Source organism: Chenopodium album, chromosome 2 (assembly GCF_948465745.1).
Source record: "Chenopodium album chromosome 2, dcCheAlbu1.1, whole genome shotgun sequence".
NCBI classification, from domain to species: domain Eukaryota; kingdom Viridiplantae; phylum Streptophyta; class Magnoliopsida; order Caryophyllales; family Amaranthaceae; genus Chenopodium; species Chenopodium album.
This window is the reverse complement of record NC_137835.1, coordinates 81,034,393-81,049,419: the sequence shown is the minus strand read 5'-3', so window position 1 is coordinate 81,049,419 and position 15,027 is coordinate 81,034,393. Positions and strand designations below refer to the sequence as shown.

Here is a 15,027-nt window from a genome sequence, read left to right as displayed (position 1 = left end):
TTAAAGACAATGGTCGTCCTTTTGACGATCAGTAATGGTGGTGTTGAGGCAAGTAAGTAAGTATGCGACTAGGGAGACTGCTTCAGTCTCTAATAATGACAATCATGTATTCCACTTGAAGAGTATGTATCAAATACACATGCTTAAATTTTAGTTTCTTCTTTTACTCTTGTCATTTAAGTTTGGTAAGGAGTATTGTTTACGTACTTGACATGAGAATTAATTCTCATAGGTAGTTGTATTTCATTGGAATATATATATTGTACAATAATTTATCTAGAAATTGAAGCCTATTTGTTTGTTGAGAATATATATATTACTGGAGTATCTCTCAAAATATATATATATATATATATATATATATATATATATATATATATATATATATATATATATATATATATATATAAAATACTACGGAGTATAAATTACGGAGTATGAGAATTTTGCATTATCAAGGGGAGCTTGTTTGTAATTAATTTCTTAAATTTTGTAGGGGTTGAGAACTCAAAAGAATTTATTATTTGTACATATTCACTTTTTTATGGTCAACCGACAAATCTCTATTTTCGATTTTGTATAATTTTACAATAAATCCTTTTCTTCTATTTCAACCAACAATATCAAAAGTCATTAAATAAATGTAATGGATTTGTATAGATATGAGGGAAAACGTCGAGCTAGTGCATTAATTCACGGATAATGCGAGATAATACAAAAAAAAAGAAGACAAAAGAAAATAATTAATGTGAGATAATAAATGTTCTAAAATAAAAAACCATGTGGGTCCACAAAACCTCAATTTTATTTTCCAATACTCGAATCAGTCGAATGTTGCAATAACAAACATAAACTTCCAAAAGCCGCAATGAAAATGAAACCTAAATAAAGAGACCACTGAATTTGCAATTCCTAATCAAAACCCCAATGACTTTATCTCTTGTTCTTTGAAATCAAATTTCAAAAGAACATAATCAAAGTTTGGATTTTCATAAACAATTGCACAAAACTTTATTCTTCAAACATAAAACTCGGTACAATTAATTAAATCCACCAATAATATAAAGATCTCAAATTTGGTGACTTCTTTTTCTTGAGCAACTTGTTGTGGGTAAAAATACCCCGTACACGTGGACAAATCCCATAGTGACATGTGTTACCATGGGAAGATGCCACGTAACTCAGAGCCCTTAAGGACGCAGGCCAGTCTCGTCGCGACACGTGGCCCAGTCAGAGGGTGACACGTGTCGTCATGAGAAGATGCCATGTGTTAAGGGCATTTGTTCCCTTAATAATCAACCTGCCAGAAAACCCTAACAACGTCAGGGCCCAAATTCCGAGAGATATCAATGAAAGCCGCAAAGCGGCGCCCCCAGAGTAGCACGTGGCATTCATTGATTGCGCAGCCAATCACGTCACGCAAATCTAGGGTATAAACCCTAGAGAGGGGCACGAGTCCCACCCCTATAAATACCCCAATCATTTATGATGGGAGGGGGATGAAGACATTTAAAAACAACAGAGCATTAAATAGCTCCACCTTCTCTCTACTTTCTCTCTCTAGCCTTTTCCGTTCTGATCACTGACTTGATCGTCGGAGGCGAATATTCCGTTGATCGGAATATTCGTTGTTTTGCAGGTTGGACCGTCTCGTTGCCTGAAGAGCCTGACCAGTATCCCAGGAAATCCAAAAAACACCCGTAACATTTGGCGCCGTCTGTGGGGATACTCGTACGTTATGGCGATAGACGGTCAGACACCTAATCCAGGCGAGGATGGACATGTAGAGGATTTAATCCCTACGATCCGTACTAGCGATCCTCTGATAGCCACATTTGAAGAAGCTGATGACCCTCCTGTTACCGCTGCCTCTCTTAAGGCCGCGCTTAACAAGCTCAGAAAAGAAATTGAAAATGGAGCCTCTACCTCTAGGCAGCCGCCCAGGAGAGAGGAACAGAGGGCTCCAAAGAAGACACACAGCAAAGCAGTCCATGCAACGGACGCTGGAAACACTCCCTTTCAAAGGCCGACTGGAAGGTCCCCGAGAGTACCGCAGACTAATTTCTCTGACTTGCTGGCGAAAACGCAGTTGGCTGGGGGGAGGGGTAGGCAGCCTCGAAGAGAGGAGCCTGAGCCGTCCAGACGATGGAAGGACGCAAGAGATTACCTTCGGCATAAGCAGTGGGAGCGCGCCGCCTACTCGGACACGACCTCAACCCCAACTATGCCGGATGATTTTTCACATCATTCTCTTTCCCAGCATACCAACACGGCCATCTCCAGTGGAAGTCAGGCAGTCCGTACCCCAACTCCTACTCCAGTCTTCCATGCTCCAACTCCTATTCCAGCCCAATCACTGCAATATCAACCTCCTCAGGGGTTCAATGGCTTGATGCAGCCAAACCCCCAGGCATACGGACAATTTGGGCCATACAGGCAGGTGTACGGATAGGCTCCCTACCTGGCTGGACCGTCCGTGCAACCACAGCCCATCGACTGGTAGATGCGCCTACTAACTCTAGGAGATAAGCCGCCCCCGTTTTCGCAAGATATCTTAAATGCCCCTCAGCCACCAAAGGTGAAAAGTGTGCTTGTGGGAGCCTATGATGGCACGGGCAACCCAGAAGAGCACATCACCTCGTACAGGAACCTGATGTACTTGCAAAGCGTAGATGACGCCACTTGGTGCAAATGTTTCCCGGCCACTCTGAAAGGTGTGGCGCAGGATTGGTTCAACAGTTTGCCGGCCGGTTGTATCAATTGTTTCACTACTCTTAGTTTGCTGTTCGTGGGAAATTTTTCATACAACATACCGCCTCGAAAGACTAGCCTTAACTTGGCGACAATCGTCCAAGAAAAAAATGAGGGCTTACGCTCGTACGTCCAGCGATTTAACCAAGAAAAAGCCCAAATTCATAATCTGCCAGACGAAATGGCTTACTCTGAATTTCTCCGGGGATTAAGGCACAATGGTTTTAAATTTGACTTGGTAAGGAAAAAGATTCGGACATACGCTGGTGTTCTGCGGGAAGCCGAAGCTTATATTGAGGCGACGGACTTTTGTTCGCTCACAAAAGCAGAAGCGCCGGCTAAGGGGGCTGAGAAGAAACCTTCTCAACAAGACTCGGCCGGCCAAAAGAAAGAAGGAAAAAAGAGAAAGGAAGTCTGGGTGGCTGATGCCCAGCCACAGAAGTCCAAGAAGGTCAAGGCGTATGAGCCTCAGTTTGAATTCAACAAGGATTGTTATTCTATCTTGATGGAAATCAAGGATAAGTTTGAGTTTGAGAAACCACAGCCGCTGAGAGGCCCGGCTCAGTATAGGAACAAGAACAAGTATTGTCATTACCACAAGGACGTGGGACATGACACAAATGATTGTATCAACTTGAAGAGACTGCTGGACAAGTTAGCCGAGAAGGGCATGCTGAATTCATATGTGATGAAGTCTAAATTCACTTACACACGGACAAACAACACGTCCGAGCAAAGACAGAAGAATGATAAGAACAAAGATAAAGAAGACGATGGCAACAGCACTAATTCAGGCTTTGTGGCCGTGATATCAGGAGGATTTGCCTCAGGCGGTCCCACTATGAAAGGGATCAAGCAAGACGCTCGGAACCTGGGAAAGGTGATGCAGACGAACTCAGTAAAGGCTGAACCCTTCCCCGAAGTAATCATCAGTGAGGCCGATCGGGGGGAGGTTAAAGCCTTGCACAATGATCCCATGGTATTCATTATGAAGATAGCCAATTTGAAGGTCGGACGGATATTGATAGACACGGGTAGCGCGGCTGATATCATCAGCCTGGCCGCCTTGAAAAATCTAAGCTTCCCAGAGGATGCTCTCCAGGACATCACTCACCCGTTGGTCGGATTTGGGGGGAATGTCATCCACCCGGTAGGCCGGATAGACTTACCCGTCCGATTTGGGAAAAAAGGGGAAGGAAGGGATATAGTTGTCCGCTTCTTGGTTGTGAAAGAACTGACTGGATATAATGTCATACTCGGCCGTCCTACACTGAATGCAGCAAAAGCAGTCATTGTGCCTCACCTAATGCTGCTAAAGTTTGAGAGGACGGACGGGAAAATAGTTACAATCCAAGGAAGTCAGAAGATGGCAAAGGAATGTAATCAGTTGGCGGTTAAGCCCATAGCGTGCGGACCAAAGTTGTCCGAGCCAAGAGAAGAAGGAACCTCACTCCTAACACACCAGGTCGGCCAGAAGCGTAAGGCGGCCAAGATAGAGCAAGCATAGCAGCTAATGACTGTCGGTTGGCCAGAAGAGTTACGATCCTAGCCGGCCGGCAGTCAACAGGATATAGTGCTTGACCCCGATTAACCAGGTCGGACGGTTAGTTTAGGCACTATAGCTGTAGGTGTGCTTGGGGATGAGTTAATTCAATTATCGAGAGAGTTCAAAGATGTATTTGCATTTGATGTTGGCGAGATGCCAGGTATAAGTCCTAACCTGGCCGTGCATAAATTGGCTGTAAACCCGGCCGTTAAACCTGTCCGCCAAAAGAAAAGGAATCATGGAGAAGAGAGGAATCAGGCGGCCGCAGCAGAAGTCAAGAAGCTTCTGGACGCCGGTTTCATTCGGCAATGTTATTACCCAGAATGGGTGGCCAATGTGGTCCTTGTGAAGAAGCCGAATGGAACTTGGAGAATGTGTGTGGATTACATCGATCTAAACAAGGCATGCCCTAAGGATAGCTTTCCCCTTCCCAAAATCGACCGCCTGGTTGATTCGACGGCCGGGCATGCCCTGATGAGTTTTATGGACGCATACTCCGGATTCCATCAAATTCCATTATGGGAAGAAGACCAGGAGAAAACAGCGTTCGTGACTGAGCAGGGGTTGTATTGTTACAAAGTTATGCCATTCGACCTTAAGAATGCCCCAGCTACCTTTCAACGACTTGTTAATACAGTCTTCATAGATCAGCTCGGCCGGAATATGGAGGCGTACATTGATGACATGATTGTCAAGTCAAAAGAGCCAGCCGACCATTTAAAGGATCTACGAGAAACTTTCACCGAACTCAGGCGGCATAAGATGATGTTAAATCCAAAGAAATGTGTCTTTGGTGTCGAGTCCGGTAAATTTCTCGGATTTTTAATTGATCAACGTGGAATTGAGGCCAACCCTGAAAAAATCCAAGCTGTCATGGACATGAAGTCACCAAGGACAATTAAAGAAGTCCAAAGATTGACCGGTTGTTTGGCCGCACTTGGTAGATTTCTGTCAAGATCAGGGGATAAGTGCCGCTATTTCTTTCAAACCATAAAAAAGAAAGCCATGTTGGAGTGGACAGAGGAGGCCGAGTTAGCATTCGTACAGTTAAAAGGCCATCTACATACATTGCATCGGCTTGTCAGTCCACTTAAGAGCGAGAAGCTATTTATCTATCTTGCCATCTCAGAACACTCCTTAAGTGCAGTCCTACTTGCTGAACGGGACAGCCGCCAGATCCCTGTCTACTTTATTAGCCACGTACTTCAAAACGCCGAGCTAAGGTATCCCCCTATTGAAAAATTTGGCTTGGCATTATACTTGGCATCGAAAAAGCTGCGGCCATACTTCTTGGCACATTCAATTGTGGTCTACACAGACCAACCTCTGAAGAAGCCATTTACAACTTTAGAGGCAAGCGACCGTATGCTTAAATGGGTCTTGGAAATGAGAGGTTTCGACATTGCATTTGAGCCAAGGAAAGCAATTAAGGGGCAAGCCTTTGCTGATTTTTTAGCAGAAATGACTCGGCCGGATCTTCAGGCGGCCGGAGACCAGATCTGGAAAGTGTTCGTGGATGGTAGTGCGACAGCTACTGGCTGTGGAGCAGGTGTCATATGTCAGTCTCCTGAGGGAGATAAGAGTATGCTCTAAGATTCCAGTTTCAAGCCTCTAATAATGAGGCCGAGTACGAAGCCCTCTTGGCCGGCCTTAGAATGTGTAAGGCGGTAGGAGCGACAAAAATTGATGTATGCTCGGACTCCCTACTTGTAGTCGGCCAGGTGAATGGAGACTTCGAGGCGAGGGAGCCGGCCATGATAAAGTACCTAAAGATTGTAAAAGAGGAAGCTAAGAGCCTAGATCATTTTACTTTACAACAGGTCCCTCGTTCGTCCAATCATCAGGCGGACGCCCTCTCTAAGTTAGCATCCTCAGCATCATGTGATACTCCCAGGTCAGTGTTTTGGGAAGTGAAAGAAAAGAGGAGTATTGATGCTGAACCAGTACACGCCATTGATAAAAGCTCCACTTGGATGGACGGGATCATATGTTACCTAAAGAACGGATTACTCCCGGCCGATCCCAAAGAGAGCTGGCTGATGAAAAAGAGAGCGGCCTGGTTTGAAGTTTAGCAAGGAGAGTTGTTCAAAAAGGCATTTGTAAAGCCGTACCTGAAATGCATCACTCTTGAGAGGGGGCATGATGTCTTGGATGATCTTCACCAGGGGCAGTGCGGTTCTCACATTGGAGGACGAGCTTTGGCTGAAAAGGCTGCCCGCCTGGGTTACTACTGGCCGAGCTTAAAGTCGGACGCAATGGAAATGGTAAAGAAGTGTGAAAAGTGCCAGAGGTTCGCAACTTTAATTCACCGACCTGCCAACAGTCTTTCGGCCATCAGTAGTCCGCTCCCCTTTGCCAAATGGGGGATGGACATTTTAGGACCGTACACACCAGCGTCCGGCCAGAGGCGGTATGTGTTTGTAGCAGTAGACTACTTAACAAAATGGGTAGAGGCCGAGGCCGTTCGGGGCATCAAATGGACGGATGATTCCGCTTTCATATGGAAGAGTATCATTACACGCTTTGGCGTTCCTCAGTCTATGGTGTTTGACAACGGATCTCAGTTCGAAACTGACAGGGTAAAGTCGTATCCCCTAATCAAAAATAATTACCTAAATCACTAACTAAAGTAGATAGGGAAGTAGGGTCGATCTCCACAGGGAAATAAGTCTTCTTACTCCTAATTAAATATTATAATCTAAATTATTTAAGTAACCAATATTAAAGTTGAATAAGAAACTAAACTAAAAAGAGTAGGAAAAGGGAGAAAATAATACATAAAGGATCTAGGGCATAGGTTCACCAATAAATAATACTCCGGGGTAAAATAGGGTAATCAATCATTGACATTGCATAGATAACAAGATTAACAGGCTCTCGCAATTTATTAATCAACATAGATCTAACAGGCTCTCGCAATTTACTAGATCTAAGTTCTTATTGAAAATAGCCTTTAATATCAAATTAACATCTGCTCGATTCATCAATTTAATATTGCTATACTTTTACAAGCCGCAATTGTAAAACATTAAAACAATCCAATAAGAAATTATCATGCAATACCAACATTCAATAATAGTCAATCATCAATGCATCAATTAACCAGATTGTAAAGGGCTCTCGCTACTTATTACAATCACACAATTAATTTATCGGTATTAAATCTCATCTCTCGAATCTTGACTTAACCATTTATAAATTAACTTGCCTATTGAAACTAGACCTAAACATTAATTCTCATCTCTCGATTCTTGAATCAATATTGTCAAACTCATGCATAAAAGATAGGCCTAATCTAGTCACAGAGCATTAATTCAATCGATAGGAAATTAATCTAGCATTGATAATCAACAACAATAATTTACCCCTTCATATTATTTATTAGATCCCCATAAACCCTAGAAATTAAACTACTCACACATATTAAAAACTAAACTAATCAAAATAATAGAATAAATCATGATCAAAGGAATAAAATAAATAACTAAGATTAAGGGAAGAGAAATCGTTACCAAATAATCTGGAATTAATCAAAGAAATAATAACAAAGGTTTAGAGAGAGAGAGAAAGTTTTAGAGAAAAGATTAAGAGAAGAAGAGAAGTAATGTAAAATCGTATTACGGAGGAGTATTTATACTCCGTACAAAAATCCTAAACTAAAACAAATTAAAACGACGCTAATCGTCTCCTAAATATACACGCGCCCGATCGGGCGAGGCACCTCCCGATCGGGCGCGCCTTTTTTTACTCCAATACAAATCTCGCGCCCGGCCGGGCGCGTCACCGGGCGCGCCTCCGGGCGCCAGCCTTTTTGGCCGGGCGGATCATTTGGGCCACTATTTGGACTTCGATTGGGCTCCAATTCTTCGGGCCAATCTGGGTTTCCTCTTTGGGTCTTGAATACTCGGTCCAAATGCCCCGGTATCACCTATACCGAGCCCTTAATCACCGGTTTGATGGCTCCAACCGGCCCTGGGCTATAAAGTCTGGTCGTGCTTCTCTAGTGCTCGTGATTGCTCCAAAATATCTCGGGAAAATACTCCAAAAGCATAAATCCCTGCAAAAGTCAACCAAATCTACGAAAACACTAGAAAACACCAATTAGTAATAAAAGTGGCTCTAAAGAGCCAAAAACACTACTAATTATGACCAAGGGACGGGGGTAAAATACTATATAAAACGGACACATCAAACTCCCCCAAGCCAAACCTTTTCTTGTCCGTAAGCAAAGATCTCATCAATGAATCAATAAATATGCTTCACCCCAATAAGTAAAAATCAAGCACCAACGATCCAGGGTAAATCAAATAAACATGCTTCAAAGTCAACCAATCAAATCCATCCAATTACCTTTCTTCCCTAACAATTGTCAAACAGAGCAAACCACAAGAGCATATAGAATTCAAGACTAGTGCTCACACACTCGACTCTCATTTTTGTGGCGAGTAAAAGATGTACTTGATCGCTCTCCATCCAACCCCTTTATGTGAACAATGCCCTCCCAACTCACACTCTCGTGTGTATAAAACAATGAACGCTCAACCTACTAGTCGACTCGAAATATGCCAAATCATAACTTGCATTGATAAGCAACACTTTCACATTCATACAATTCTATGCATAAAGGTCAGAAGGTCTTTAAAGCTTGTAATGTAAGGCTAGGGTAAAGGGTAGGATAAATTTGGGAATAAGTGAGAGAAAAGCTATGCTTAAAGGAGCCATATCCTAGTAAAACCCATGATAAAAAATAAATAATGATCATACATCTCCTACATAACCAACTCTAACATTAACCAAATATACTCCAATCATAATAAATAATCCCAACACTTACAATTTCACTCATAAGATATAATAATGGAGTAATAGAGTGAATAAACAAACTTATTTTCCAAACTTGAATTTTTTCATTGAAGCTCAAATTTTCTTCTTTACAAACCTCCAACTAGAACATTTGAACATTTTTTTTTCTTTGAACTTCTCTCTTTTTTTTTAATATCATGCTTCATTTTTTTTCCAAGAAATTATAACTCTCAAACTCATTAAAAATAAACATGAATAACAACAAAACAACTTCTCAAAGTCCCACCCAAGTTGTGCAAATAATAAGCACACTACAAACTCTCTCACCTCACTCACTAATAGCTCCCCCAAGCCAAGCTTGGGACTAGTAACCAATGGGGAAAAATAGGCTTGTAATATGGCTAATAAACAACAAAAAGTCAAGGCAAAAACATGGGTAGCAAGAAGGGAACAAATGTATCTATAATATCTGGAGGCTACCTAAAAGAACAAATGCCTTCGTCCTCCTCAATATGCATAATAATGAATCATATAAACATTACTAGTAGTTGCAAACCAATACTCAAATTCATTGACATACCAGGAACTATGGAACTATCACACATTTCCTAACCAAATCAACTAGTCAAGCACTATATTCACAAGTAGTTGGACAAAATTGACGCATGTTAAGGTTTCAAGACAATCAAACATCAAATCATGATCAACTAATCCACAATGCTTATCATCAAATACCAAGAATCAAAACAATTTTCTAAAGTAAGGGGCACAGGGAAGCATAATTTATAATTCATTGGAACGTATTTTTGGATTTTTTTATTTTTTTATTTTTCAATTTTTTTGTATTTTTATATATAAAGAAAGCAATAAAACTAACCTAGAAAGCGAAAAATCTAACCTAAGAAAACACACCAAAAAAAAATAAAAGAAAAGAGAAAAAGAAATATACCAAACCAAAATCTCCCCCAAGCCAGAATCAGACAATGTCCTCATTGGCTCGGAAACTAGCCCAGCATAGCTAGTCCTCATCATCCTCATCCATCGAGCCGAAGCCCGCACCTCCACTGCCACCTGCACCAGAAGAGCTACCACCAAAATAGTCAGCGTGAAAACTCCCCCCCGCCGGTCCCCCGAAAGGAATGTCCTGCCCGTACCCGAAAAAGGAAGAATAGTCAGAGTAAATACCACGGGCAGTGGGATCCCTATCGTATCCCTGGGGTGGAGGCTGAAACCAGTCAGGGTGAATAGCGTCGTCGGGAATGTTGCCCCGACGAGCGTAATCATCGTACATAGGGTAGAGGGCTCTACCCTGGTTCCTCTCTAGGTACCCTAACCTCTGGTCAATAGAGCCTACCATCCTCCTAAGGTCAGTCTGTGAATGCTCAATACGTCCTAGGGCCTGACCTATACTCTGAAAATCCCAAACTGGGTCAGAGTCAACATGAGGGACGGAATGGGACATACGAGGTGGAGAGAAAGCCACCTCGGGCTGGGGCTGGGGTGGTGGAACTGGTGGTGCATGTCCCCTAGCGTTGGCAACTAAAGCATCATAGGTGTAAGAAAGTTGCCCTGGGGGAAAGGCGGTCAAGTCCGGACTGGGAAGGGGAAAAATAGGCAAAGGTTGCTCGTTCCCAGTCCGAATACACCAAAAGGGTGTCTGCTCGCTATCCGACCTAACCCACCCCACATCCTCAAAATACCTAGCAGTCATGTAGGTATCTGGTCCACAGTTAGTCAGCTGGTGGGGTCCGTCTACTATAAATCCGGCCTTTTTCACCGCTAATCGAGTGATAAGGCCACCTAAACGGATAGGGGACTTGGAAGTGGTGCTGGCCGTGGCATGCCGACTCAGGTGGTGAACTATAAACCTGCCTATGTTCAACTTCCCGAACCCGTATACATAGTGCCCTATTATAGCTAGTTCGTTGGTTTGAGCGTTATGAGGCTCGGCCCTACCTAAAAAACACAATCCCGCAAATCTTTGCCAAATTTTCGGGGCAGGGTGGTGAATGGGTTTGGTACTAGCATGTTGGGGGTCGGGGGCAGGTAAACCAGTCAAAGAAAAATATAAATCACCCATTTTATAATCTTCATGCCACTGGTGAGATAGTTCAGAATTTAATTCAAAATTTTTTAAAAATTCAACAAAAGTTAAACTAATATTTCTATTATTTAACCTGAAAAATAAATTAGGCCCATTCCTACTACTAACAACATGAAAAGTGGACAAAAATTCACAGGTGAGTTCTCGGTATGTAGGATAATGCATGTCAACGAATTTTCTCATGCCAATATCATTCAAAAATCGTTTAACATAATCAAACAAACCATATGATTCTAGGGTAGGGCGGTGTAACCACCGAGAAGGAAATACCTCACGAACGACCAAATGCTCCAATCGTTCCTTTTGTTCCCGGCTTACGATCCGGATCGTCGGCCAATACGGGAGCTGCAAGTCTGGGTCGTACTCCTCCCTCGAGCTGGAGCTCCTACCAAAAATAGATCTTGCCCTCTTTGAAGCCATGTATACGAAATGGGTCAAAAATATTTTGAATTAAAACTGAAAAATTTTTGTATGAGAGTGAAGAGGATGAAGAAAGGATCACAGATATATAAAAAGTTTTGAATTTGGATTGGTAATGGAGGAGAAATCTTAGAGAGAAGTCAGAGAAAATTTGAGTTTTAGAGAGAGAAAGTAATGAAGGGAAGAAGAAATGAAGAAGGAAGAAGAAAAACGGAAGAAGAAGACGCGTCTGACACTCGCGCCCGGTCGGGCGGTGGGTCGCCCGGTCGGGCGATCTGGTAGTTCTATATTCGCGCCCGGTCGGGCGATCTTAGCAATTAAAAAACGTGATCTCTCGCGCCCGGTCGGGCGCCTCTCGCTCGGTCGAGCGATCCTACTAAGATTTTTGACCATGTTCTCGCGACCGGTCGGGCGAGGCTTGCCCGATCGGGCGGACAAATTAGTCCGTAAACGTCAAAATTTGCGCCCGGTCGGGCGAAATTTCTTGTTTTTGGAACCCTGCTCTCGCGCCCGATCGGGCGAGGTTCGCCCGGTCGGGCCCGAAACTAAATCGGGTAACGCTAATTTTCTTCTGTTCTAAAAAAGTTGTCTAACTATTTTCCTTCAAACCTGTACAAACACTCATAAAACTCATTAAATTCCCTCGTCTCTCCTCTCATAAGAAAAAAAAGAAAAGAAAAATTAATCTAAAAAACATTAAAAATACGGGTTGCCTCCCGCAAAGCGCTGGTTTATTTAGGTCCCGCACGACCTTCTTACCAAGTACAATTCCTAGGACCCTTGGCCTAACGCTTGATCGGGTGGTTTTTCACCCGGTCTAGCGATGTTTAGGCTGCGATGCGGCTTTCTGATATAACATGTGGGACGCCAAGTCGCCTTATCTGGTGGATCCTCCTTGACTTGGAATGGGGTATCTTCAATGCTACACACTAAAAACCCTTCTTCGAATGAATGTTGCTTCAAATTGTCATTGCGTTAAACACTTGCAACTCGATCTGGCGGAACACATACTGTAGGCTCGTTTCGCACAACTCGCTCGATCGGTTCCACTTGTTCATCCTCGAAACCAAGACCAACATTGTAGAGTGCTCTTTCTATTGCATCGACTTCCTTTTGCCATCTTTCTATCTCATCTGAAAAGGATGCAACACAAGATACCGCCTCCAAGGGATCTTTTTCAAGAGCTTGGGGCTTGTTAGAATAATTTACAACCACATTGACACTGAAACATTTCTCCTCAGTCATGAAGCTTTTGGGGGTATTATTCAGATTAAAAACCACTTTATCGTCCCCTACTGATAGTGTTAACTTACCACTTCTAACATCTATGACTGCTCCTGCAGTGTTAAGGAATGGTCTACCCAAAATAATTGGGGTTTGCATATCCTCAGCCATATCAAGAATAACAAAATCTACAGGTATATAAAATTTACCTACTCTAACGGGGACATCCTCTAAAACACCTAGGGGGTATTTGAAAGAACGGTCGGCCATTTGCAGAGTTATATTGGTAGCTTTTAATTTACCCATATTCAACTTAGAACACACAGATAATGGCATGACGCTAACACTAGCACCCAAATCACATAATGCATTATCAATCAGAAGATTACCAATATGACAAGGGATAGAAAAACTACCCGGATCTTTCAATTTAGGTGGAGACTTATTTTGAAGTACGGCACTACACTCTGCAGTGAAAGCTACTGTCTCTACCTCACTAATAGACCTTTTTCTCGTCAAAATTTCTTTCATAAATTTTGCATATGAGGGGATTTGTGTGATCAATTCAGTAAAGGGAACTGTTACCTTCAAATCTTTAACCACCTCCAGGAACTTACCAAACTGCTTATCCAAGTTTGTCTTCAATTGACGATTGGGGAAAGGAAGTTTGATAATTGGCTTTTGAGCATTCTTCTCTTTGTCTGGAGTAGCCACCTTCTCTGGAGTTTTACCCTGCAATGTAGATTTAGATATGTTAGTATTATCCTCTAGCCCTGCAGGGCTAGCAACTACATTGTTTGGTTTAATGGAATCAAGATTAGCATTATTTAATAAAATAGGTTCATCAACTCTGGGCATAGAGGGCCCTTCATAGTTTGAAACACTCCTTAGAGTTATTGCAAATGCTTGATCCGTAGGCCTAGTCGGCTGTGCTGGCAGGGCTCCCTGTTGGCGTGCTTGTAGAGTAGCGGAGAGTTGCGCAATTTGATTATCTACAATTTTATTATGCGCTAGAATTTGATCAATTATCGCATCTCTGCTCTCCATGTGTTTTTGCATATTGACCAACATTGCTCTAATTTCCCCCAAAGAAGGGTCTGAAGATGAGGGGGGTTGTTGTGGTTGATTCTTCTAGCCAGCATTGGGATGATAGTATTTCTGCTGCTGTTGCTGTGGCACCTGTGGTTCTTGTGGTGGTGGATTTTGAACATTAGTGCTCCGGTAGGAAAGGTATGGATGATTCCGATACCCAGGATTGTAAGTGTTGGAGTATGGGTTATTCTGCCTATAAGCTTGGAAGACATTAACTTGCTCCACGGAACTCCTGCAATCTTGCTCCCAATGACCTACAATACCACAATTTTCACAGAAAGCCTCATTAGAATTATTATTAATTGCAGAAACATTAGCTACATTAGCAGTGCTCAGATTATCTAATTTTTGGCAAATAGAGGTCAGTTGAGCTTACAAAAAGGATACAGAGTCAACACTATGTTTCCCCTTGTTAGCAAATCCTCTGGGATTCCCATATTGGGAATTGTGTATCTCCATATCTTCAATAACCTGACCTGCATCATCTACGTTAAGATTCATAAATCTCCCACTAGCTGCAGAGTCTAATATTATTCTAGAAGAATTTCCAATGCCGTTATAAAAGGCTTGGATTAACTGCCATTGTGCTAAATTGTGGTGAGGGCATTCTCTTTGTAAGTCCTTGAACCTCTCCCAAGCCTCATATAAAGACTCATCGGCTTCTTGGGCGAAGTTCTGAATCGCACTCCGTAGTACTGCTGTTCTCTCTGCAGGATAATACTTGTTATAGAAATTCAAAACAAGAGTTTCCCAGTCAGTTATACCAAGTGTAGTTCTATTCAAACCATTATACCACAATTTAGATTTTCCAGTTAAAGAAAAGGGAAAGAGAATCTCCCTGATTTGGTCTTGAGTGACCCCGGCTTGCCTTATGGTGTTGCAATATTGACAATAGTCAGCAATGTGAAGATTCGGGTCTTCACCCTTGGCTCCACTGAATTGCTTCCTCTCTATCATCGTTATAAATTGGGGTTTAATTTCAAATTGAACCCCATCAAGAGCCGGAGGAGGGGTGAGATGTGGGAAATCCGCAAGCTTTGGTTGTGAATAATCACTAAGCTTCTTTGGAGCCGCCATCTCTGATTCT

The 15,027-nt window shown here is 42.6% G+C and overlaps 1 non-coding gene across 1 annotated transcript; it reads left to right on the top strand.

Annotated features, from left to right (window-relative positions):
• Nucleotides 1-14,529: 14,529 nt before the first annotated feature.
• Nucleotides 14,530-14,636, top strand: LOC145607830 (small nucleolar RNA R71). Its single transcript, XR_014105640.1, has one exon. It is a non-coding gene; the product is annotated as a small nucleolar RNA R71 (small nucleolar RNA).
• The last annotated feature ends 391 nt before the right edge of the window (nt 14,637-15,027 follow it).